At 49.2% G+C, this 23,252-nt stretch overlaps 1 protein-coding gene across 13 annotated transcripts in view; it reads right to left on the reverse strand.

Moving 5' to 3' along the window:
• The window catches only part of Jakmip1 (janus kinase and microtubule interacting protein 1), a 120,533-nt gene that overhangs the window by 89,859 nt on the left and 7,422 nt on the right, over positions 1 to 23,252 (reverse strand). The window contains exon 1 of one of the 13 annotated variants that reach the window (XM_017599199.3): positions 15,712 to 16,299. The exons of 10 other annotated variants lie outside the window; for them this stretch is intronic. The gene's annotated coding sequence lies outside the window, so the exon portion shown is untranslated. Of the gene's footprint in view, positions 1 to 9,570; positions 9,770 to 10,467; positions 10,681 to 15,711; positions 16,300 to 23,252 lie in introns of those variants that run through there. 2 more of the 13 variants (XM_039091949.2, XM_063273147.1) reach the window with 2 other exon arrangements.

Genomic DNA, 23,252 nt, shown 5'->3' on the forward strand with positions numbered 1-23,252 from the left:
CCTCTTCTAACCATCTAGAACACATCAGAGAGCCTTTAGGGAGCTTGGCCATCCTGGAGCTCCTATGCACATAGCTAAACCCAAGCTGCTCCAGCCGTGGCACGGGCACTTTTCCATCATGTCAGAGGTCACTGTTCTGAACTCTAGGGAGGAGAGAAATCCAGCCATGGCCTCAGTGCATCAATAGCATCCTGCCTGCCCAGCCCACACAAATCATTAATGTCAGGGCATCCCCAAAGTGACTTCCCGCTCCCTCTGTCCCTGGGGCTGAGGGCTAGAAGAGGTACGTGAGGAGAAAGACACCCTCCTGGGAGGCTCTGCTCCAGTGGCCATCTCACCCAGGTCACCTCCCAAACCCTTCACTTGCCCTCTCCCCCACCCCAGCCCATCCCACCCAGCCCAGCTCCACCCCACTGCCTATCCTCAGCTCCTCCTAGATACACAGTATAGAGGGAGGCACTGAGGACAGCTGCCGCTCCTGGCACTTGAGAGCCAGCAGGTAAGGGGACTCCCGATGACTGCATGGGGTTCAGGTTCTGGACTCCCTAGAAGAGGCAAATTTTCACCTAGTCTCCTGGAAGGTTTGCCAGGGTCACGAAGACAAATGACAGAAAGGAGAAACCTAGCCCCCACATCCTTTGAGATGAACCTGCCCATGTCCCTCAAGTCCCACCCAGCACTGGCTCCTCCCAGAGATGGGTCTAGAGACAAAGGGAAGGCGGCCTGTTCATTTAATGTATTCTTTCCTCTATTTGAACAGTCACAAGCAACAAATACTACTTTGGTAAATTCCTCTGTTTAAATTTAAGTACGTGTGCGTATATGTATATATACACACAATATCATATATACATACCATATATGTATATGTTTATATATATATATATATCTCATATACATTCAGCCCTTAAACACACAGTAATAATAAAATACATGTTTTAATAATTGTAAAAACAGCAGAGCAGAATATGGCTGGCTAACTCATGAGCAATGGTCGCTGCTCACAACCCTGGGGCTTAGAGAGGTTTGAGTTTCTTGGCCAGTAGCTCAGGTTACTTCACAGAGCCAGGATAAAGACATGAGGATGGGGTATCTTTCCTGAGACCATGGGCTGGAAGATGTGGGGTCAGAGTTCATGCAGCTGTCAGGGCAGGGTTTGAGCAATTCCCAGAGAACCACCTGAGCAAGGTACAGGCCACAGGCTCCAAGGCAAAGAATGACCTCCAAGGCCCTTTACTCTCTCCAACATGCTATCTGCACATCCTTTCAGTCCTGTGGACCAGAGAAGAGAATTCTGACCCTTCAGACAGTAGACAGCAATTGCTTTTCTGGGCAGAATCTTTGGCTGTCATGGGGCTGGCTCCCTTAGCAAATTGTGCTGGGTGGCGGGTGTTGGGAATAAGACCTCAGGACACAGGATGATGTCATTTTCCCCTGTGGGTTGAAGCCACTTGTTACGCTGTCACTAGAGCTGCCATCACTACTGTGAGGTAAGTCCTGCCCAGACCTGTGTGAAATATTCCATATGCATGAGTTACCAAACGCACTGAAGGAAAATGTCAAGGAAAATGAAAATCTGAAAGGAGAGGTCTAACACATTCTAAAAATGATGCCATCCCTACAGAGGGAGACAAAGTCAGAAGCTCCTGTCTTCATGCCAGTACTGGTCCCCAGGGAACCATCCAGAAAGGATTGTGGATGACAGCTCTTCAAACGTGTTAGAGACATGAAGGGGAGGCCACGGGATGGATCAGGGAATGCAGTAGCTGTAGGTCTAGGGTATTTCTGACCCCAAGGACACTGATAAACTTCAAAAGCCACAAAGAATTTTCTAGAACAGTAAATGAACTTCCCATCCTACATCTGGAGGCCCCAGCTGCCCTGCCCCCATTCGTCCACAGCTGTTTTCCCCGCCTATGAAGAGGCATTTCTGTGCAGAATGCCTATTTTTATGAATCTCTTTTAAGTCACAGACATGTGACTTCCCATCCTGAACACTGTGACTTTGATCTTAAGACCAAAGATGATATAAAATCACAAAGCAGTCATCCCCCCCGTGTCAGTGCACTCCACATCTGTGAGTTCCAACCATGGATGAGAAATACTTTTAATTGCATCTGCACTGACACACATAAACTTTTCTTTTTTACTTACTGAACAAAACACAGTCGGAGCAAGACTTTTGCAGAAGTTTCCACGTCGCCAAATGTCACGCAAAATGAGAGACAACTAAAAGTCTCACAGGGGATGATATACGTGGGTTTCATCAAACACAGCCCCATTTGGAAAATCGTGAGGTTTCAGTACCTGGTCAGATTGGTCCCCCAGAAGACACCGAAGGGCAGCTGCACAATTACCAAAGCTAGAAACTCCCCCATTGACAAGAAATACACTTGTCACCACCAGATGCCACAACAATGTCCTACCCAGGCCTCAGAGCAGTTGTACAGAGGGTACAGTCCGTCTGTCAGTGCTACCCCCAGCCACAAACTCCCCCAGAATAGCTAAATGGCCACACAGAATATAATGACACACAGAGAATGGCCAGCACTATCAGGTGAAGTGTGGTCTTCGATAACTGAGGAACAGGATGATAGCAAGCTCCTGGCTAAGGTCAGCTTCCATGGTCAAGGAATCAGAAGCCATGAGCCTTTAGGCAGGAAGGTTCTCCATCCCTGGGATGTGGTAGTGCGACTCAGAGCAGGCCCCAGCATAAGAGCCAGGAACTGGACTGTGCATCTCTGGACAATCCAGGTTAGCCTGGTGCTACAGGTCTCGGTTTCCACATCTACAAAGCATCAGAACTTGCTCACACCCTCTTGGAGAACAGCTAAGCACACTCTCAGGACTAGTAAGATGGTGTGCCAGGTAAAAGCGCTTGCCTCATAGCCTGATAAACTGAGCTCGATTCCTGGGATCCACTGTAGATAGAGATGTCCTAAATGTCCTCTGACTTCCACATATGTGCTGTGGCACTGGTGCTCACTCACTTTCATAGACTCATTGCCCCCCAACAACCTGCACACACACACACACACACACACACACACACATATGCACACATACATTCTCATGCACACACACACATACATGCACACATACACTCTCATGCACACACACAGATGCACACACATACATGCACACATACACTCTCATGCACACACACACATGCACACACACACACACATGCACACACACATTCTCATGCACACATGCACAAACACCCAATAAAATAAATGTGCTTCCAGTTCACCTCAAGACACTACTAAAAGAGACCTTCCTACTCACCCTTCTGTCTCTCTTTCTGGGCCCAAAGGGCCTTCAATAGACCTTGACACCCAGTCAGATGGCTGCAGTGTTTTTTGTCACCCTGTTCCACTATTCCCCTCCTATTTCTTCCCACAATTGCATCCAGGCAGCTACCTGTCCCCTGGACCACTGGGAACCACACTGAGTTCTGACCCAGTGCCCCCTGACCTAGGCAGATACACTGTCTCTGGATGAGAAGACAGATACAGTCACATTCTGGGCCTGGCTCGCCTACCTAACAATAGGACCAAATTCCACAGCCTGGAGAAGGACCCCCTCACATGGCCCCTATTACACGGCCTCTTAAACTGTCCTCATATGCTAAAGTGAGCAAGACCTGGGCAGCAACACTGACAGGCAGGGCACCTGTTCTGCAAAGGACTCCTGAGGCCAGGAAGGCTCAGAGAGACAGAGGTACTTATCCAAAGTCACATAGCTCATAACTGATCAAACCACTGACACAAGCCCCAGAGCAAGCACCCTTACTGGAAGGTTTACTGGAAGGCACCATCTTGAGCAGGTGCAAGGATGCTAGGGGTCAGTACACCTGAGTTCAGGTCATCAGCAGAGCCATAGTGACAGAACATCATAGGATTGCACAGAAGACCCACAAAGTGCTGAGAATAACTGTCAGGTGCTCAGTCTTAAACTGACATCTGTGTCACCCCCTCAAAGGCTTGGAGAATACCGCAGAAAGCAGGGCATAAATTATGTAAGATACTGCAGAGGACAGGAAGGAGTACCGGGAAACACTGTCTTTTGGATACATGACTGTTAAACCCATAGCTCAGGGCCTTAGTGGCTACCTGAGGCCTAAGACTTGGCTACGGACATTCCAGCATGGATTGGGAGATGCTCACACAGCCCCACCCCTCCCTAAGGAGCCAGAGGCAGGTAATGGTTGCTGGGAGAAAGGCGGCCATAGTCCCCTTGGTATAGCCACTGGCAAGTTGTTATTGCTTAAGTAAATAACCCACCACCCACACTCCTACAGGCAACCCTTATTAAATGGAGAGAGAGAGAGAGAGAGAGAGAGAGAGAGAGAGAGAGAGAGAGAGGAATAGGAGGAGTAGAAGGGTGTTGGAGGAGGAGAGAGAGGGGAAGGGGGAGGAGGGGGGAGGAGGGGGAGGAGGAGGGTCAGTGAGAGGAAGAAGGGGATGAGAGTATAAAGGAGGAACAGACTCCAAGTACATTTTATAGATGTATATGTGAAATTATAGAAGAATAGCAGGCCCATACGCAAACCCACACAGCTAGAGCCATCTGACTTTTAGAAAAGCTGCCAAAAAAAATACAAACTGAAGGAGAGACAGCATCTTCAACTAATGGTGCTGGGAAAACTGGATATCCACTTGCAGAAAAATTACACTAGACCTCTATCTCTAATCTTGTATAAAAATCAGCCCCAAATGGATCAGAGACTTTACTATGAAACTTGAAACGCTGAAAGTGATAGAGGGAAAAAAATCAGAGAATATACTTTAAGATTCAGCATAGGGGGCTGGAGAGAAGGCTCAGTGGTTAAGAGCACTGACCGCTCTCCCTAAGGAAATGGGCTCAGGGTCAAGCAACCCCACGGTGGCTAACAACCATCTTTAACTCCAGGGGATCCAATACCCTGTTCTAGTCTCCTGGAACACGGGAGTGGGGCACAGACACTTGCAGGCAAGTAGATTTTTTTATTAAGAAAAGATTAGACATAGGTAAGGACTTTCTGGATGGGATTCCAGATGTCTGGAAATGAGGCCAACAACTAACCAATGGGATCTCATGAAATTCAGAAGCTTCAACTCAGTTCAGAAGAAACGGTCAAGTAGGGGACAGATGACAAAACGGGAGAAAAATCTTTGCTAGCTAAACATCTAACAAAGGACTGAGATCTAGAATATACGAAGAACTCCAAACTACACAGAAACTAAACAGCCGAATCAATCAATAATAGGCTGACCAAATGAGCAGATGCTTCTCGGAAGGTGTACAAAGGGCTGGAAAAGAAATACAAAACCAACACAAAGCTGTTCACCCTCACCAGACACCAAAGAAACGCACATCCAAACTCCAGTGAAACTCCTTCCTACCCCAGTGAGAATGGCAGTCGTTAAGAAAACAACCACAGGGGTTGGGGATTTAGCTCAGTGGTAGAGCGCTTGCCTAGCAAGTGCAAGGCCCTGGGTTCGGTCCCCAGCTCTGAAAAAAAAGAAAAAAGAAAAAAAGAAAGAAAGAAAACAACCACATACACATGCACACACACACGCACACATGCACATGCACACACCACACACACATACACACACACATATGCACACACACACACACACACACACACGCACACACACACGCACACATGCACACAATAGAGAAGGGGACCTGAGAGTCTGGATCCTAGCATCCATATAAAAAGCTGGGAATGGCCACATATGCCCCTTAACCTTAGTGCTATGGGAGTAGAGGCAGGAGGATAGCTAGGGTTAGCTGGCTCCCAGCTCTAGGTTCAGTGAGTGATACAGTAGGACACTAGATATTCTCCTCTGTCCTACACACACACACACACACACACACACACACACACACACACCATACACACGCATGCACGCACACACTCAGAAAACAACATTGTCAAGGGTATGAACAAAAGGAAATCCTTGCACACAGCTGGTGGGAACGTAAACTAGTCCAAGCCATGGTGGAAATCAGTTCCTCAAAAAACTCAAACTATGTTTGCCATATAATCCACACACCACTCCCGGTATTTATTCAAAGAAACCCCTCAGCAGGCCGCAGAGATTCTCGCACACTCCTGTCCACTGTAGCACTTTACAACAGCCCGAGTGTCCACCAACACAAATGTGGTCTATCTACACAAACGTGGAATTTCTTTTAGCCACAAAGAGCAAAGTTACGCCATTTGCAGAGAAATGGGTGCACATGGGCATGGTCACATTAAGAGAATTAAACCAGTCTCAGAAGGACAAGCTACCTTTCTCATTTGTAGCCCATAGACTTTGCATGTACCTGAAGTCACAGAAGTATACAGGACATCACAGTAGAACTGGAACTGCCTAGAGTCAAAGAAGACTGGAAAGAGGGGGAAGAGAAGGCTGGGGAGAGTGGAGGGCATGCTGAGCGCACAGTACCTACTCCTATGAAAGTGTCTATATGGGAGACAGTACCATGTACCTGAATACACGATCTAATAATTTTCAAGTATGTATTCAACAACAACAACAAAAGAGCGCCACCTCTCTAAGTGCGAGCCTTCTTCACAGAGCCCCCGAAAGCATCAACAAGAAACAGCAGAGGGAGCTGAGGTTGACGTGGGTTGCTTCCCTTCTTTGCAATATTATGGTTAATTCTACCACTCTGAACCTTCGCACACGCACACGTTTGCCAGCTGGTGGTGCTGTTTTGGGAGGTTGTGAAATCTCAGGAAGTGGGACCTAGCCAGAGGAAGTGGGTCATTAGAGCACGGGCCAGAGAGTTACAACTCTGCCCTCCCTCCCAGAGCTCTCAGCTTCCTGAGGGCCCTCGAGTGTAAGCAGTTACTTCACACTCTTAGCACGGGGCAGCACCTCCATGACTTCCCCGACATGACAGACTGCGGCCTTTTAAACCAGGGGCCAAAATGAATCCATCCTCCCTTCAGATATTCCCCCGAGGTCTGCAATCCCAGCATTGAGAATTAGCTGACATGTGTGCAACAATGCCTGGAAGCCTAGGTGATTAGGAGCCCCAGGCACAAAGTTCACCAAGATGAACCATGCACCAGAGTGGGGAGGTCAGAGTGGGTGGATTGGGGGGGGTGGGGGGTGATCCCAGCTGAGAACTCACCCAGACAAGCTGTCTCCTCTGTGCCCTGGCAGATGAACACTGCCCCAGCACACCTCCCTGAGCACACATGCGGCCAGCTACCAGGGTGTGGCTCTCTGGCACACCTGCAGAAGGCTGCCCTCAGCACGGACCTTCCTCCATTTAAAGGAACAGGTGCTTCAGGAATGCCTTGAGGTGAAAAGGCTAACAAGTCACACAACCCTCAACTCTGGATCTCTCAAGGCCACTGCCCTCTGGGAAGCAGATGTGCCCCCCCCCCCACCCAGTAATGTGTCACAAAGTCTGCAGGCTAACCACAAAGTCGGTTTTAGAAAGCCTTAACAAAATGGCAGCAGGCATCCTTGAAGGGAGGAGCCTCCCAAACATGTACCTCCCCCAAAAAATAAGACCACACCCCAAAATAAGAAGTATCACAAGAGACTCTTCCCAGCTAAGGACACTTCAATGGGGCATCTTTCCAGTAATAGCCAATCCTAATACAGCTGATCTGCAGCCAAGATCCTCTCCCAGCAACACCCAGGGCACAACTCACTGCCTACGGCACACTGTGAGAACCGACGAGTTTATTTTTAAAATAAGCTGCATGTACTTCTTCTCTCCAGCTTTGAATAGTTTCCCCAGCTGTGCCTACGTCAGAGCACCCATATCTCAGCTTACAGCCCTCTGGAGAGTCCAAGTTACACTCAGGGTCTTAGGAGCACTCCTCTTCCTGCTGCCGCTTCAGGCCGGCACTAAAGTCACGGAGATATACAAGGTACACTGTGCCCAAGAGTGTCAACAGACACCGAGCGACAACAGATCACTACAAGGTTTGAACTTGACCACAAGCACAAGAGCCACCCCAGGTGTATGCCTGGAAAGAGCTATACCTCCAGGGCCATCATGGAGGTCAGCTTGGAGGTAAGCCACTGGCGGGATGGAGGACAGAGAAAAGGCTGTCTTTGGTGTGGTAAGAAGCTATCTGAGGGGGTTGGGGATTTAGCTTAGCGGTAGAGCAAGGCCCTGGGTTTGATCCCCAGCTCCGAAAAAAAGAAAAAAAGAAAAAAAAAAAAGAAGCTATCTGAGATAAGGCACAGATATGAATTAGAAAGACAAGACAAACAGCTGAAGCGGAGAATTCATGAAGCGAGTAAATGAAAGAGAATTGCTAAAACGTTATTATTGTGTTAACATCTTCATCTAGTTCTCAGCCTCTGTGTCCTCCCATGGGCCACTTCTCTTCAGAGTGGGGAAGCAGTGTTGTGTCCCATCACCTGGAATCACTCAGCATGGGGCAGCAAAGCTAGACTGTACCAGCTCCAACAAAGGAGAAACTGAGGCTCTTGGTAATGAGGTGACCCCTGAAGGATCCATGAACCCAGCATGTAAGCACATGTCACCCAAAAAGCAGGGATCTTTTCCTGGTGTCCCCAGTGGGCGAGCCTGGGCACAGTAAAAATGGCTACTGAGGCCAGAAAGAAATGGTCCCTATTGTAAAATAACCAGTGAAACACAGGCCTGTTGTCATGAAGATCGGCCTTGCCTGAGGAGCACTCACTGTCAGCACTGGGAAACCACACAGGAACTTTGGGTGGGAAAGAAACTACAGACAGATATCAATCAAGGCTACCAAGCAGAAAAGTATTTAGGAAGCACTGAAACAAATTAGCAGGTCCCAGGGTTGGGACTTTAAGAAAGGTCATCTGGGACCTGGAGAGATGGCTCAGTGTTAAGAGCACTAGCTGTTCTTCCAAAGGTCCTGAATTCAAATCCCACCAACCACATGGTGGCTCACAACCATCTGTAATGGGATCTGATGCCATCTTCTGGTGTGTCTGAAGACAGCTACAATGTATTCATATTAATAAAATAAATATTTTTTAAAAAGAAAGAAAAGGAAGGAAGGAAGGAAGGAAGGAAGGAAGGAAGGAAGGAAGAAAGAAAGAAAGAAAGAAAGAAAGAAAGAAAGAAAGAAAGAAAGAAAGAAAGACAGACAGACCGGCCATCTGGTCCACTCCTCACCACATAGATGGACATCAAGGCAATAGGAGTGTATCTAACTCCTAAATACACACGGTAGCAGGATGTGAACACCCTCCCACCCTCACCCCTGTGCTGTTTTACCAACATCTCACTCATACCTGGGTAGTCAATGGCTGCCCCAGAAAGCTCTCCGTGACTGTCAACACGGACCCGGAGGCCCTGAAACCCTAGGGCTTCTATGGATGCAAACTGAAGGAAAAGGAGTCGAGAATTCCAGACCTTGGGTCAAGTCCCAGCTCCAGCTCTTATTGTCCTATGGCCTTTATTGACGATGTCACCTCAGAGTCCTGCCACTGTTGAATGGGTGAAGGTCTCAGCCCCTAAGCAAAGCCACCCTCGCAGGACAGGGTGAAGCAAAGAACACTCATCCCCATACCAGCAATGCCTGTGGCGTCGGAAGCCACTACCTACATTAGGGCCAGGTCCTCTGGGCCACCAGGGTGCCCGGCTCCACCTGCCTTGGGGCCCTGCTCGCTGTACCTCGCAGTCCATCTTCCTCCTACACCCTGCCAAGCCAACTCAACCTCAGAAGCAATTTTAAATAGAAAAAAAGTCAATGAATTCTAACAGCCCTAACATAGTAATTCTACTTCCGGTATAAACAGCCTAACTTCCGGTCTGACTTTTACTCTCAAGTCTCCCTCCCTGAGCCACGCCCCTTTCCCTGTTCTCTATCCCCGCCCCCCCAGAAGAAAAAAAATCCCTGGGGGCTAATCATTTGGCACATACCCACACTGAATGAATGAATGAATGAATGAATGAATGAATGAACGTTAAAAAGCCCATCCTTAATGTTTTGTAGTGTCTCTGTCTCTGTAGTATTAGCTCTGTCTATCCCTGTCAGCCTCTGTCTCTGTCTGTCTCTGTCTGTCTCTGTCTGTCTCTGTCTGCACCCCCCCCCCCTCATTAGAACATCTGGCAACCTTACCTTCAGAAAAGTGGCATTTCCTATCATAGTTACAAGGGCAGTTTCATCAGGACTAGGCTGGGGCAACTGAAACCAGTTATCAATTCAATTCTCTCTCCAGGACAGAGACTCTGCCCCAAAGCACACAATAACCAACAGCCAGGAAGCCCTGGTAAGAAAGGCAAGTTCACCCCAGCACAGCATGTTCTCAGGAAACAATAGAACCAGCCAGGCTGTTCTAAAAGGTGCTCCTCAAACCTTTTTACCCTTTGTCAAGAAATGGAATCTTCTCTTCTCTTCCCTGGGCATGCCCTGGTCTCCCAGCCACCTTCCTCAGATCAGCCTGAAAGCTTTGGACTGTAGAGAGAGAAGCAAGGCAGCCCAGACTCATTAGCTCTCACCTTTCAGTGACTGGCACATTCCAGGATCTTGCTTCCTCTGGGCACATGGTTGAGAGACTGAGGAAGGAAGCTACAGTACTTGCCCCAGGGAGCACTCAGTAAATACCACAGCACAGCAGCAGGTGGGTGCAAGGAAACAGGAAGACTGAACCCCAGCAGGAGACCAGGCCCATCCACCATGGTCTGCTTCTTCCACCTTCCCGAGACCCCAATAGGTACTAAAGACTGGAGGGAGCAGCAGAAGCGCGCATGTGCACATCAAAAAAACTGAACTCTCACTCCCCATACCCAACCACTTCTCAGCATCACTGCTGCGTCCAGGCTCAGGAGCAGCACTAAAACAGGCCGGTGCCAGGTGAGTGGGCAAACATGCCTCAGCCCAGCCCACTGGTGGAACAAGCAACAGTATCCTCAGCACTGGACAGCTAAGGAAACTTGAGGCACTTGCTGCAGACAGAAAGCTTTAAGGCAGGAAGGAAACCACAGGCACTTTCCAGCTGCAGAAAGAGCTGCCCGTTTCGTTCCCTACTCTTCAGAGCAGCACAACGCAGGCATGCTCAGGGAAGACGCCAAGAACACACTGAGAGGAGCAACCGGGCTCCTTCCTGCACACCCAAAGGAGAGACAGAGGTAGAAATGGGTGATATATATTCTCTGAGAATAAATAAGTGCCAGAATCTGTATCCTCCTCTCTTTAGACAAAATCCAGTACGAATGAAGAAATATGTGCCAGCTGATAACAGCCACTGCTCCTGCAGCTCCTGCCGAGTGCCAGAAACTGTTGTAAAGCTTCTAGACAATTGCTGCTTGGAAGCTGGCGGCATAGCTCTACCCACACCAAGATGCTCTCCCGACGGCTCAGTTGACACAGAGCTTACTGATAAGGCCTGACGTTCAGTTCAGTTCTCGAGAACCCACATAAAAGGAGTAGGCATGAAGACCCTCCTGCAACCCCAGCATGAGAGACAGAGACAAGGTGGGGTGGGGGCCAGAGCAAGCTGGCTACTCAGAAAAGCTGGCATGAACTCCAGGTTCAGTAAGAGACCTTTTGTCAATATGTAAGGTGGAGAATGATCAAGGATGCCATCCTGAGGAGCTCCCCGGGTACATAGACATATATACACATGCACATGTATGTGAACACGCAACATGTGAACACACCTGTGAACACACATCCACGATTAGAAAAAAAAATAAAAAGATCAAAGAAATAACCACCTGCTAGTAACCTTGCAGGACCGGTAAATTCCTCAGACAATGTATTTAGCAAGTGGTACAGCCACAGGGTATGGCTCGACTGTCTTTTGTCCAACCCTGTTCAGGGGTGTGGCTTCTAGGGGCCATTTATTATGCTAGGCCCTGAGGCTAGAACCAGAAGGTTGCAGTCAGGTCCAACAGAGAAAAGGTCAAACTAACTCCATGTATAAAACAAAGAGCCTAAAGTCCCAGAAGAGCCCCAGCCATCCTGCATGTCACGCAGTGGGTGGCCACCCCTTCTGAGATGGTATAAAACCTCGGGAGTAACTGACACATTATTTTAGTGCTCTGAACTTCTTGGAGAAAGACGCATTATTTCCCTTATTTTACAAAAGAATTCAGCCTCCGAGGGACTGTAAGAATTTGCTAATATCCCCACCAGAATGCAAAGCCTTCCTCTGGGCAGACTGCCTACAGCACCCAAGAATCCCCTATTAATGAGACAGGACCCTTAAAAGGTCTCCCCCAGAGTGCTGAGGCCTCCTGTTGTTTTTGTAGTCTCCCCCAGAGTGCTGAGGCCTCCTGTTGTTTTTGTACCAACTCCGCTGAAGTGAGGACTCGTGGGTGAGGGCCACCCTTGAGAATGGGTAGGAACTGCTGTTGAGGCCCAAGAAAAGACTAACTTCTTTCTGTGGTTTCCATATCCTGTGGCTTGACATGCATAGAGCACTCTCCTCAAAGTGCACCTGTTATGTGCACAGATTGTCTAAGAGGCATGCTGGGGACCCAGAGGGAGGGGAATCAGAGTTCACAGGTGCCATGGTTTCTCTCCAGAAGCTCCAGGAAGTGTGGTTGAGGGTGAGATGGGAAGGGAGGGACTTGAAACTCAGAGAGTGGGGTGCTCAGCCCTCTGTGTAGGGGGTGGGGTGTTTATTCACCAGCTTTGTAGCAGCTCACAAGAAGTGAAAGAGATAGCCTGAGGTCACCTGCAGACCCCTCACAGTCCCAACCCTAGAGTGGGTAGGTACCCTGATGCAAACCCCCCCCCCCCCGCCCTCAATACACATACAGTCAAGGAGTTCCCAACTGAGTTGAGAAAACACCAACTCAAGGCCAGGTAATGCTTAGCCACAGGAGCCATAGGGACCCCTGTGATGGAGGGGCAATTGCAGTGGGCCTTGGCTGTGGTAAATAAGAATTTACAGAGACAGGTACAGGAGCCTAAGGGAAGTTAAGAGGCACCTAGGCAGGCAGGGCAGCGGGGACCCCAAGTCTCATTCACTTATTCAACTGACCCAGAAGCATCCCTGTGTCTGCTCCACCCCGAGCCAGGTGCTGACCACTGGAATCTCGGACATGAAAGCACAGCTCCTCCATGTATATAGAACATGGAAGAAACGTGGAAGAAAAGAGCTACAAGGGGCAAGAGAGACACAGAAGATGAGAGAAATATCTGAGGAGAGGGGCCTGGGCCAGGTCGGAGGTACCAGGAAGGGTGTGGCAGGGGAAGGGCACAGCAGCAGACAGGACAAAGGTGGGGCCTGGTGAGGTTAGAGGTGGCAGGAAACTCCCTAGTGGAGAACGGCTGGGTTCCCCAAGGTTCATATACTATGCCCCTAGCAGGGTCAGTCATATGGTATGACGAGGCAGGGCCTTCCCATTAGAAAAGTTGTGTCAGGACAAAAGAGAGAGCTTGCTTCTTCCTGTCACCACCATAGCAGAGCACAGGAGAACAATGAGACCTGCAACCCAGCAAGAGGACCTCACCACACCAGAGGAGACCAGACCCTGACCTCTGACTACACCGCCTGTGACACAGTGAGAAGCAATCTCTGCTGGGGTTCTCAGCCTCTGGAATTTGTTAAGACTGGCCCGACTGATAATGACTGATGCCCACCAACTCAAGCAGGGGGCATGTGGCCCTTCAAGAGGCCACACGGGTAGTGACAGGAGTCTGCGTTTCACATCTATTGTAGGAGCTCTTTCAGCTAGTGTGAGTTCCAAGAATGTGTTACGCCGTCTCCATTCATTCATTCAACCTCCCAAATGTTTCCTAGAAATCCAGAGCTGCTCCAACGGAGAAGTGGAGATCCTCAAATATTCCAGGAAACATGGGACCCTGATGTGATTCCAATACCTTGAGGAACATAGCTCCTGGCCTCCTCAGCCAACAGTGGTCCTGGAGGCTCCCGACCTTGATGCTTAGAGGTTTGGGACAGAAGAGCTAAGAATGATGCTGACACATCAATGACAGCCCACAGACACAAATGCCAGACCAAGGGGCCATGTCCAAAGTGGAGCAAGATATTCAGCCCTCGAGATACTGAGACACAGAGCCTGTTTTTTCAAACCCAGATGCATGAAGTCTCGGGGATGTCTTGAAGATGCTGGAGGCTGGGAGAGTGAGTCTGACAGGCCCAGTCTGGTTTTGTCTCATCTAGGCTGCCCAGTGAGTGCTTGCTTATCGTCATCCTGTCTTGGGTACAGCCATCCCATCCTCTCCTGGGAAGAGCTCTGAGCCTGCAGAGCTTGTGGACGCTGCCAGTTGCAGGAACACTGGGCACGTTGTCACTACACAGGATGTTTCCATGGCAACAGCCAAGCCTGCTGTCAATCAGCGTGCCACAGGCTGCTCCGACAAGCACAGTCTCCCAGACTTCTTTTCCAAATGTTAAATTCATCAAAGTAAAATAGTCTTCAAAAGAAAACCGGTATTGGCAGAGATAAAGAACTGAACTTGACACCACTCCCCTGTTTTGTTTAGAAGAACAAGATGGTTCAGCTGCGTTGGTTTTTTGTTGTTGTTTTTTTTTTTTTTCTTTTTTTCGGAGCTGGGGACTGAACCCAGGGCCTTGCGCTTGCTAGGCAAGTGCTCTACCACTGAGCTAAATCCCCAACCCCTTGTTTTGTTTTTTTTTAATGTGGGGTTTGGGGGCTGGAGAGATGGCTCAATGCGTAACAGCCCTTGCCGCACAAGCGTGAAGACCTAAGTTCAAGTCTCCAAAGCTTTATCTCATAAAGATAAAGGTGTGGCCTTGTGTACCTGTAACCCCAGTACTGTGATGGAGACTGAGACGGGAGGATCGCTGAAGCTTGCTGGAGCAGCTCCAGGTTCAGTGACAGACCTTGTCTCAAAGGGACAAGGTAGAGAGTCATAGAGCAAGACAGCCAATGTCCTCTGATGGCTCCACTCGGGCACAGACATGCAAATGGCACCACACGTACACACACCATACATAAACACATTTCTTAAAATAGTTGGCTTAAAAATCATTTTTAAACACTTTATTCTGAGGATGAGGGCACAGGCCAGAGAGGGATACAGGTATCACACTGCTCCGGGACCACTGTCTCTACTTAATGGGTGGAAATCAGCCATTCAGCAAACAGACCGCAAAACATCACCAAAAGGCTGTGGCGAAGCCAAATCCAGGTCCTCTGGCACCTCCATCCAAGACTCTGGCCCACAGTTTTTCATCCCTCCTTCAGTCATTCCTCCTTTCCTAGATGTGCATCCACACCCATCGTCCCATGCAGGGAGAGCACAGTTAAAGAGCCAGGACTTCTTCCTTCTGCAAGAAGATACCGGAAGCCAAGTACACTGACCCTAGAGCAGCAGTTTGAAGCCAGTGCCTATGTGCACCCTGCACTCTGCACCGGGCACACAGCCGAGGTCCTCAGGCCACCCTCAGAATGGCAGGGGAAGACAGAAATTCCTACATGCAGAGGAACCTGTCAAGCCCTTCAGGAAAAAAACAGAACCATAAAACACCCCTGCTCTCTACTTCTCCTGTTGGACGGCCTATCGGAAGCCCCAAAAGGACTAAAGAGGCAGGCTGCTCAAAGGCAGGGGACCAGAGGATATGAAGTCATGAAACGCTTCCTGGAGCTACGGTTGCCACCGCTAACCTTTCTCTTCTCACTGTACAAGCTCTTTAGAGGGGTTCCTTCCAGCCTATGATCCATACCCTTACCCCAGCTGGGGTCAATGCTCCCACTAATGCTTCACTGACCGTATGTCTAGACTACAAACAAACACTGCATTACCTCATACAGGAGGCCACTTTCCGATCCTTTTGTGCAGTAAGAGGGCGCAGCAGCAGCAGCAGCAGCAGCAGCAGCAGGTGCAGGCCCCGCCCCCAGGGCAGTCGCAACTGTGATGGAGAGGCATACAGAGCCAAGCATCCACTAGGGTGAATGGAGCCTGAGAAGGGGCCACGGAAGGGAAGGTGAAGTGGGCTGGGGAGGATCCTGAGTCCCAAGGAAGGCTGGACAGTGGCAGGTGTCGGGGTATAAGCGTTGGGGGCAAAAATGAATGTCCTCGGATTGGTCATGGACAAGATCAGCAGGCAGGGCAGGAAGGTAAAGAGTGACAGTCGAGAAGGGACAGGGAACAAGCTGGGAAACTTGCCACAGAAGGCTGGGGAGGGGGTAAGAAGGACTGTGAGCAGATGAAAGAAAGGAAAAGCGGGGACCTTGGACGTCGCCCAGGAAGAACTGTGCGCCCTCTACTGACCTCTGCTAGTGCCTGTTACAGCGAGTGGTTTTACAGTGTTGCTCCTTGAAAGCTTCTGTCCATTCTTTCTGTCCATTAACAGTACTTCTCTTGGCCTTCATCAGAGAACCTTGTTTTCACAATTGGAGTTAATGAAGGACTCAAGGCCAGTTAGAGTGCTGAGAATATGTGACATCTATAGTACGTCTACCTCAGGGAACATGGTAAAAAACGGTACTGGAGAATAAGAGACCTATGCCATCTTCTGGGCATGATGGGACCAATGCGGTCAGGAACTCACGGCAGCTGAGATTGCCTGCACAGATTGAGCCAGTCAACAATCAGCACAGATGGGGCGGGGCTCCTGAGGCCCCGCCCCCAGCTGAAGAGCTATTGGTAGCCAATGGCTGCTGGGGAAGGGAAGAGTCTTTTTTTTTCCCTTCAGGGACGTGGCCCCTGGTAGGTTGCCATGCTCCAGTGGATGGCCCCACTCCCATGTCCATGCATACAGGCAGCACTAACTGTGAGTTACCAGAGAAGAAAGCACAAAGCGGGTAGGGACGATGTTGGGTAGTAGGGGGTCAGGGCAGGGGGAAGAAGGTCCAGGAGGAGCTGGAACGGGAACGGGGAATGCATAGGACAAAAATACATGGTATTCATATGTGAAATTCTCAAAGAATAAAACAAAATGCCCAAAAATCAGATAATTTAAAAAGGAGTAGGATATGGAGTGGAGGGTGGACTTCCGCAGCAGAGCACCGCCTCGTGTGTTTGAGGGCCTGGGTCTCAATCGCAGCACCACAAAGTGTGCAGGGAAATGAAGTATGTGACTGTCATTGTTGGACACCTCCTCCACTTTAGGGGTTCTGCACACGGATTTTGGTGCTACGCTGTTAACTGAGAGCACGCTTACAGTTGTTAACTAGTCCTGTGGAATCGATCCTTTTTTATACTTATAAAATGTTGTTCCTCGTCTCTAATGATTATTTTTTTTTTTTTGTGGTTCTTTTTTTCGGAGCTGGGGACCGAACCCAGGGCCTTGCGCTTCCTAGGCAAGCGCTCTACCACTGAGCTAAATCCCCAGCCCCGATTATTTTATTTTTAAAGTCTATTCTGAGGGCTGGGGATTTAGCTCAGTGGTAGAGCGCTTGCCTAGGAAGCGCAAGGCCCTGGGTTCGGTCCCCAGCTCCGAAAAAAAAGAACCAAAAAAAAAAAAAAAAAAAGTCTATTCTGTTTGTTATCCGCACAGTTACTCGTTTGCTCTGGGTTTCTATCCCCACCTTTCAGCATCCGTTTATACGTCCGGATCTAAAACGTGTCTCACAGGGCAGTGCTGTGGTCCAAGGACTTAACGTTCCCGGATGTAAGTCAGATACGCACCTGCTAAAACCTAACAAATGTGACGGCCTGCGGTGGGGCAGGGAGGTGATGGGTGAAGCTCTGCAGCCATTGAATGGGGTTAGACCCAAGGCCTAGGCAGCCCTTCCTGACATGGGAGGACTCAACAGAAGCAGAACTTCATTGAATATGTAGGTGTCCTGAGTTAGACTAACACCTCCAGTATGTGTGAAAGGCATTTCTTCTGTTTACAAACTCCCAACCTAAGGTATTTTGTTACAGTAGGCCAGGTGGGTTAAGATAGCATACAGCTGGATCCATATTCTTTAGCCGTTCTGAAAACATCCATCTTTTGATAGGGTTGTTTAACATATTCCTGTTTAATGGTGTCATTGGAATGACTAGATTTGCCTTTTTTCCCCTCCTTATTGTTTAATAACACACATATATTTTTATCAAGCTCATTCTCATTCTCTCCTCTACAGCTCCTCCCCTACCCCACCACGCATGTTTCCCTCTCACATCGATGAGCTCTGTCATTATCAAACCCGGAGTCCTCTCAGGGTTGCCCGTACGTGCTTGGGTTTAAGCATGAGCAGACCCGTGTCCCTCATCCCAAAAGGAAACTGACTTGACTCTCCCTTGCCTGTTTCTATCTTTCTGTCCCTCTGTTCCCTTTATTGCTTTCGTCTGCGTTAAATGAAGCAGGTACTGCACTCAGCATATAATTCAGGAGCGAGGAGTTTCAAAGAGTTATTTCTGTCCAATGTAGATAGACGATTTTAAGCTTCTTAAATGGCTCATTTTTCAAATCTATCATGTTTTTCCCCATCTGATGCCAGTAAATGGGAAGGAGCAAATCGACCCTTTATTGAACAGTCACAGGACACCGGCTGCATTTCAGAGTGCCCACTGCCAGCCTCCCGGCTGGGGCATCTGAGGTCTTCAAGTGAATCTCCTCACCAGAAGGAAGGACAAAGTCATTAAGCTTTGGGTATCTCATGATATATTGTGGCAGCCCAGAGTTTCAGACCAAGATATGGTGATGGTGCCTTGCCCTCAAGGACACTGGCATGGGTGTGAAGCAAGCTCTAGGGCCCAGAAGTGTTTTATGAAGTGAACAAGTCAGACAGCACCAAAAGTTCTCCGCTGGTCTCCAATGCCGGAACGGCAACACCATTCAACTTCCTTGCTTCGCTGCAAAGCCCTCCACACCATGCACCAGCAAAAAATGAAAGATAGCTGTAACCCAGCAGCCTGGGGCTTGTGAAGTCTCACAACTACAACTTATACTCTGAGATGGGTGATTGTGCATGCTTCCCTGTCCTCTGCTGAAGGACCCCCATTTCCCGATACCCTACAGCAACAGGGCCCGTTTGTGTCTTGGAGCATCTAGTATTCGTCTGTAGCAAAACCTACAGAAACAGGCAGAGGGAGGTCTGTAATTCAGGCCTTTGGAAAGCGGGCCCACGCTGAGTCACTGTGATATTTCCAGGCATGGGTACATTAGTGAAATAAATACCCATGGTAACCAATGTAATAAAGAAGTCAGACACAAAGAAGGGCTCATGGCCCTTTTGCCTGTGTTAGTTGGTAAGAAGCTGTCACCGCAAATACAGAGCTGGAAGAACATTTTTTTTCCAAAATTTCCTATCCCTATCCCATTAAAAGATGAGGGGTTTTACCCATATGCCCTAGCTGTCATTCTCAGGCTTTTCAAGCATGGGGTGCATTATTGTGGTGTCTGGGTCTCAGATGTCTATCACAGGAAATGGCTACTTGGGGCACAGACTGACCTTACCAAGAGCAGGTGGATCCAAGGATATCAAGGCCCAATGTTTTCAGTTTATGCATATGCTGTTGGCATTTAGTCTAGGCTCCGCCCCACAATTACCTGGCAACAGCCAGGTGTGCCTGACTCATTATAAAATGGGCTGCTTGCCCCCTCTGTCCTCTTGTTCCACTCCCTCTCACTCCCCATTCCCCTCCCGATCTCTCTCCATGTGCTCATGGCAGGCCTCTACTCTCTACTCCTCTGCATGTTCTCTCTCTCTCTCTCTCTCTCTCTCTCTCTCTCTCTCTCTCTCTCTCTCCCTCCCTTTGTCTGTTTTACCCTCTCAGCTGCCCTCCCCATGCCCTGAATAAACTCTATTCTATACTATACTATCCTGTGGCTGGTCCCTCATGGAGAAGGGATGCCTCAGCATGGGCGCCCAGGGGCATCCCCTTCCCCCATACCTCACTACACATCCACAAACATATTCCTTCTCTTCTTATCTTTTTATAAAACACAGCATATGCTCAACCCAGAACTGACATCATGGCAACCTGAGGACAAAAAGCCAAAATGAAGTCTGTAGACCTGAGTGTTGTGTTCAAATTGAAACCTGGGATCCTGCTGTGAGTGGACAGCACTTTCCTCCTCGTGGTAGCCTCACAGGGAGGTACACAAGTCCCTAGCAGCTACCACACAATTGTCTAGGGCAGTCATAAAGGACGGTGGAGGCAGGGATCCTGGAGAGGTGCCTGACCCTTCCTGGGAAAGGGGGCACATGATGCCGTGAGGGAAGATTCTCAGGAGATAAGCCTAGTAATGAAAATGAACTCCAAATGAAAGCATGGCATTGGCTGGGCAGGAATGGGCAAACAGAGAAAGCCTGCCTGGTCAGGAATAGGTGGTAGACAGTGCAACTGACCAAAGCAAGTCTGTTCCCTGTCCTGAGTATGCTCCAGGGACAGCCCCTAGTTTTCATTCATGTAATTTGTAGCAACTAGGAAACATTCTCTCATTGTCATAGTTTGAATATGCTTGGCCCAGGGAGGGGCACTATCTGGAGGTGTGGCCCTATTGGAGTAGGTGTGTCACTGTGGGCATGAATTTAAGACCCTCATCCTAACTACCGGGAAGTGAATATTCTGCTAGCAGTCTTCAAATGAAGATGTAGAACCCTCAGCTCCTCCTGCACCATTCCTGCCTGGATGCTGCCATGTTCCCGCCTTGATGATAATGGACTGAACCTCTGAACCTGTAAGCCAGCCCCAATTAAATGTTGTCCTGGTCATGGTGTCTGTTAACAGCAGTAAAACCCTAACTAAGATACTCATGGAAAGAGAGGGCTTATAAAGCTCAGGAAATTGGAGGCTGTAGAGAAGGCTCAGTAACTTAGAGCACTTGTTGCCCTTGCAGAGAATCTAAGTTCATTTCCCCAAATTTACACATCTTGTGGCTTATAGTCAATCATAACTCCAGTTCCAGGGGATATAATGCACTCTTCTGACCTCCCTGAGCACCAGACATGCATAACATATGTATACATGTAGGGAAAACACTCATACATACAAAATAAAAATATTTTTAATTTTCTAGGAAGTAAATAAAACTTACAAGACTTAGGAAGCACCTGAAACTCACAGGACTCATACCCCCTGCCCCCTGAAAAATACCCTCAGTCACACAGCCAAACTCATTTCCATCTATGTGTGAGCCCAACCCACTTCCACCTTGATCCCTGCCAGACACTTTCAGGCAGATGTGCAAAGGTGGTCTGACCCTGCTAAGCTTATTCCAAGTGCTCCCTGGGCCCCTTTCTGTACAAAGTATATACTCTGTGATACCCCAAGACACAAGAGCTCCTAGAGAAAAGACAACAAGGGATCATTCAGTACACAATGCCCTAACTGGCCTGGCAGAAGTGGTAGATTGGGAGTCACAGGTAGATTAGGGGCCACAGCCTTGTAGGGAGTACTAGGAGAGATCTTAAGTTTCTAGGGTAAAATACTGTAGACTATTTGAGAAACTAGTGCCATTAGCAGAAGTGACACCAGGAGTGTACCTACATTCTCCAGACATATCAGGTTAGTGATAAACAACTGTGATCCCTCCTACCCCCACCCCAGGGCACAAAACCAAGAGGCCATGAGCAGAAAGCCTTGCAGATGGGACCATCAGTACTCCCTGCCTCCAGCCTTCTAAAAGCCCATTTGGGCTGGTGTCAGTACTGGCTTTGTATTTTTAATCAAACTGTGTGGCCAGTGAGTCTCTCCCCTCCCCAACAAAGGCAGCTCCAGGTCCTCTAGACCTAGGAGCCCAAGCCATAGCAAGACACGAGAAAGCCTGCTGTGAGCAATGGTTCTCTGTCACTGTTTGTCATCAAGCTGAGCTTCTTGTTCACAGAACAGGACACCAAAAAGTCACAAACCTCCCTGGCCCAAGGTCACACAGGCAACGAGAAGAGAAGACAGAGTTGGGATGGGAAAGTGATGGGTGTAAATACCTTGTACTAACAAAACTCTTAGCCTCAGGGAGCTTCAAACTACCTATAGCAGCAGGGCCCAACAGGGATACTGTCACTTCAGTTGTGCAGTGCTTGAGCAAGCCCAGACCTTGGGCAGGCAGGGGGGACAGACAGTCTTTGGCCCCTGAGCCTCAATCTGTCACCTTAAATATTCCAGTGATTACATCATAAAAATTGAAAAAGCAACAAGTGATATTAACACCTCAGAGCATGACCCCCTCCCCACAGGCTCACAGCTCCACTCACCCCTGGGTTTATTCACATTAGTAAGTCTGACCCTATGCCTGCTAGAGTCCTGTCTCAGTGCTCAGGAGCCACACTGTTGGGGTAGCTGTTACAGCACAGCAGTTCAGCTCAGGGGGTCTCCTGGTCATCCACTTGAGCCTCCAAGCCAGAGGAAACTCACTCAGTCTGAGCGCCTCCAGCAAGGACATCGAAGGTCTTATGCTGAGCTATCTTTTCATGGATTTGCGATGGCAGTCCCCAGGATAAACAAGGACACCCTCCAGATCTCACAGAGGAAGCAGAACCCAGAAAGATTAAGCCTTGTGCTCAGAGCTAGCAAGGCAGCCTGGGGAAAACCAAGTCACCCCACCTCCACGCAGCAGCGCTCAGTACACATGGACGCCATCCGGATGGCTGAGAGTCACAAAAGCTTAGGAAATGAGTCTCGGCGTGCATGATGCTTTTTGGGGGTGGGGGGTGGATGTGAAAGAGGGAGACAAGGTCCTATCAGTTCAGGAAGACTCTCAGGAGGAAATTGAAGCAAGGGTAAGGAGAGAGTGGAGCTCTGATCTGTGACAGCAATCTAAGCTGGAAGGAAGCCAAGCAGTCAGCCAGGGCCAGGGCGCAGGACAGCCTTCCAGAGAGCAAACAGCAAACAGAAATGCTTCTCACAGCCAGAGCCCGGCGTGTTCCAGAAACTGGCAGCGAGGTAGCTAGGGTTCCCTGCACTGTGCCAGCTGCCTCCCCTGGCCATTCCGCCACTCCGCACATCCTCTCTCCAGCTTCGGGAGTATTCCCTTGTTCTTGCTGGTGAGATTAAGGAGCCATTAAGCCGAACTGGTTGGATGCTCCCAGAACGGCGCTGGGCATGGAGAACCCATAACCATCACAATGGTTAGCTTCATGTTCTGTCAATTTACCTCAGGTTTGTTCTCCCCCCCCCCCCCCCCGGAGCTGAGGACCGAACCCAGGACCTTGCGCTTGCTAGGCAAGCGTTCTACCACTGAGCTAAATCCCCAACCCCCCCCCCCTTTTTTTTAAAGAGGAGTCATGTAGAACAGGTGGGGGAGGGGGACGGTCTCAATGGACGATGCAGATTGTGACTCCATGACACAGTGTCTCATGCTGGAGTGCACAGGTGCAGTGTCAACCTCCAGAACAGTATTAAAAGGGACACAGGAGACCAGTCGTCTGTCACTACTCGCCTGACTTTTATGCCTCGGCTCTCCTGGGAA

The sequence above is a fragment of the Rattus norvegicus genome, chromosome 14 (assembly GCF_036323735.1).
Source record: "Rattus norvegicus strain BN/NHsdMcwi chromosome 14, GRCr8, whole genome shotgun sequence".
Classification (NCBI taxonomy): domain Eukaryota; kingdom Metazoa; phylum Chordata; class Mammalia; order Rodentia; family Muridae; genus Rattus; species Rattus norvegicus.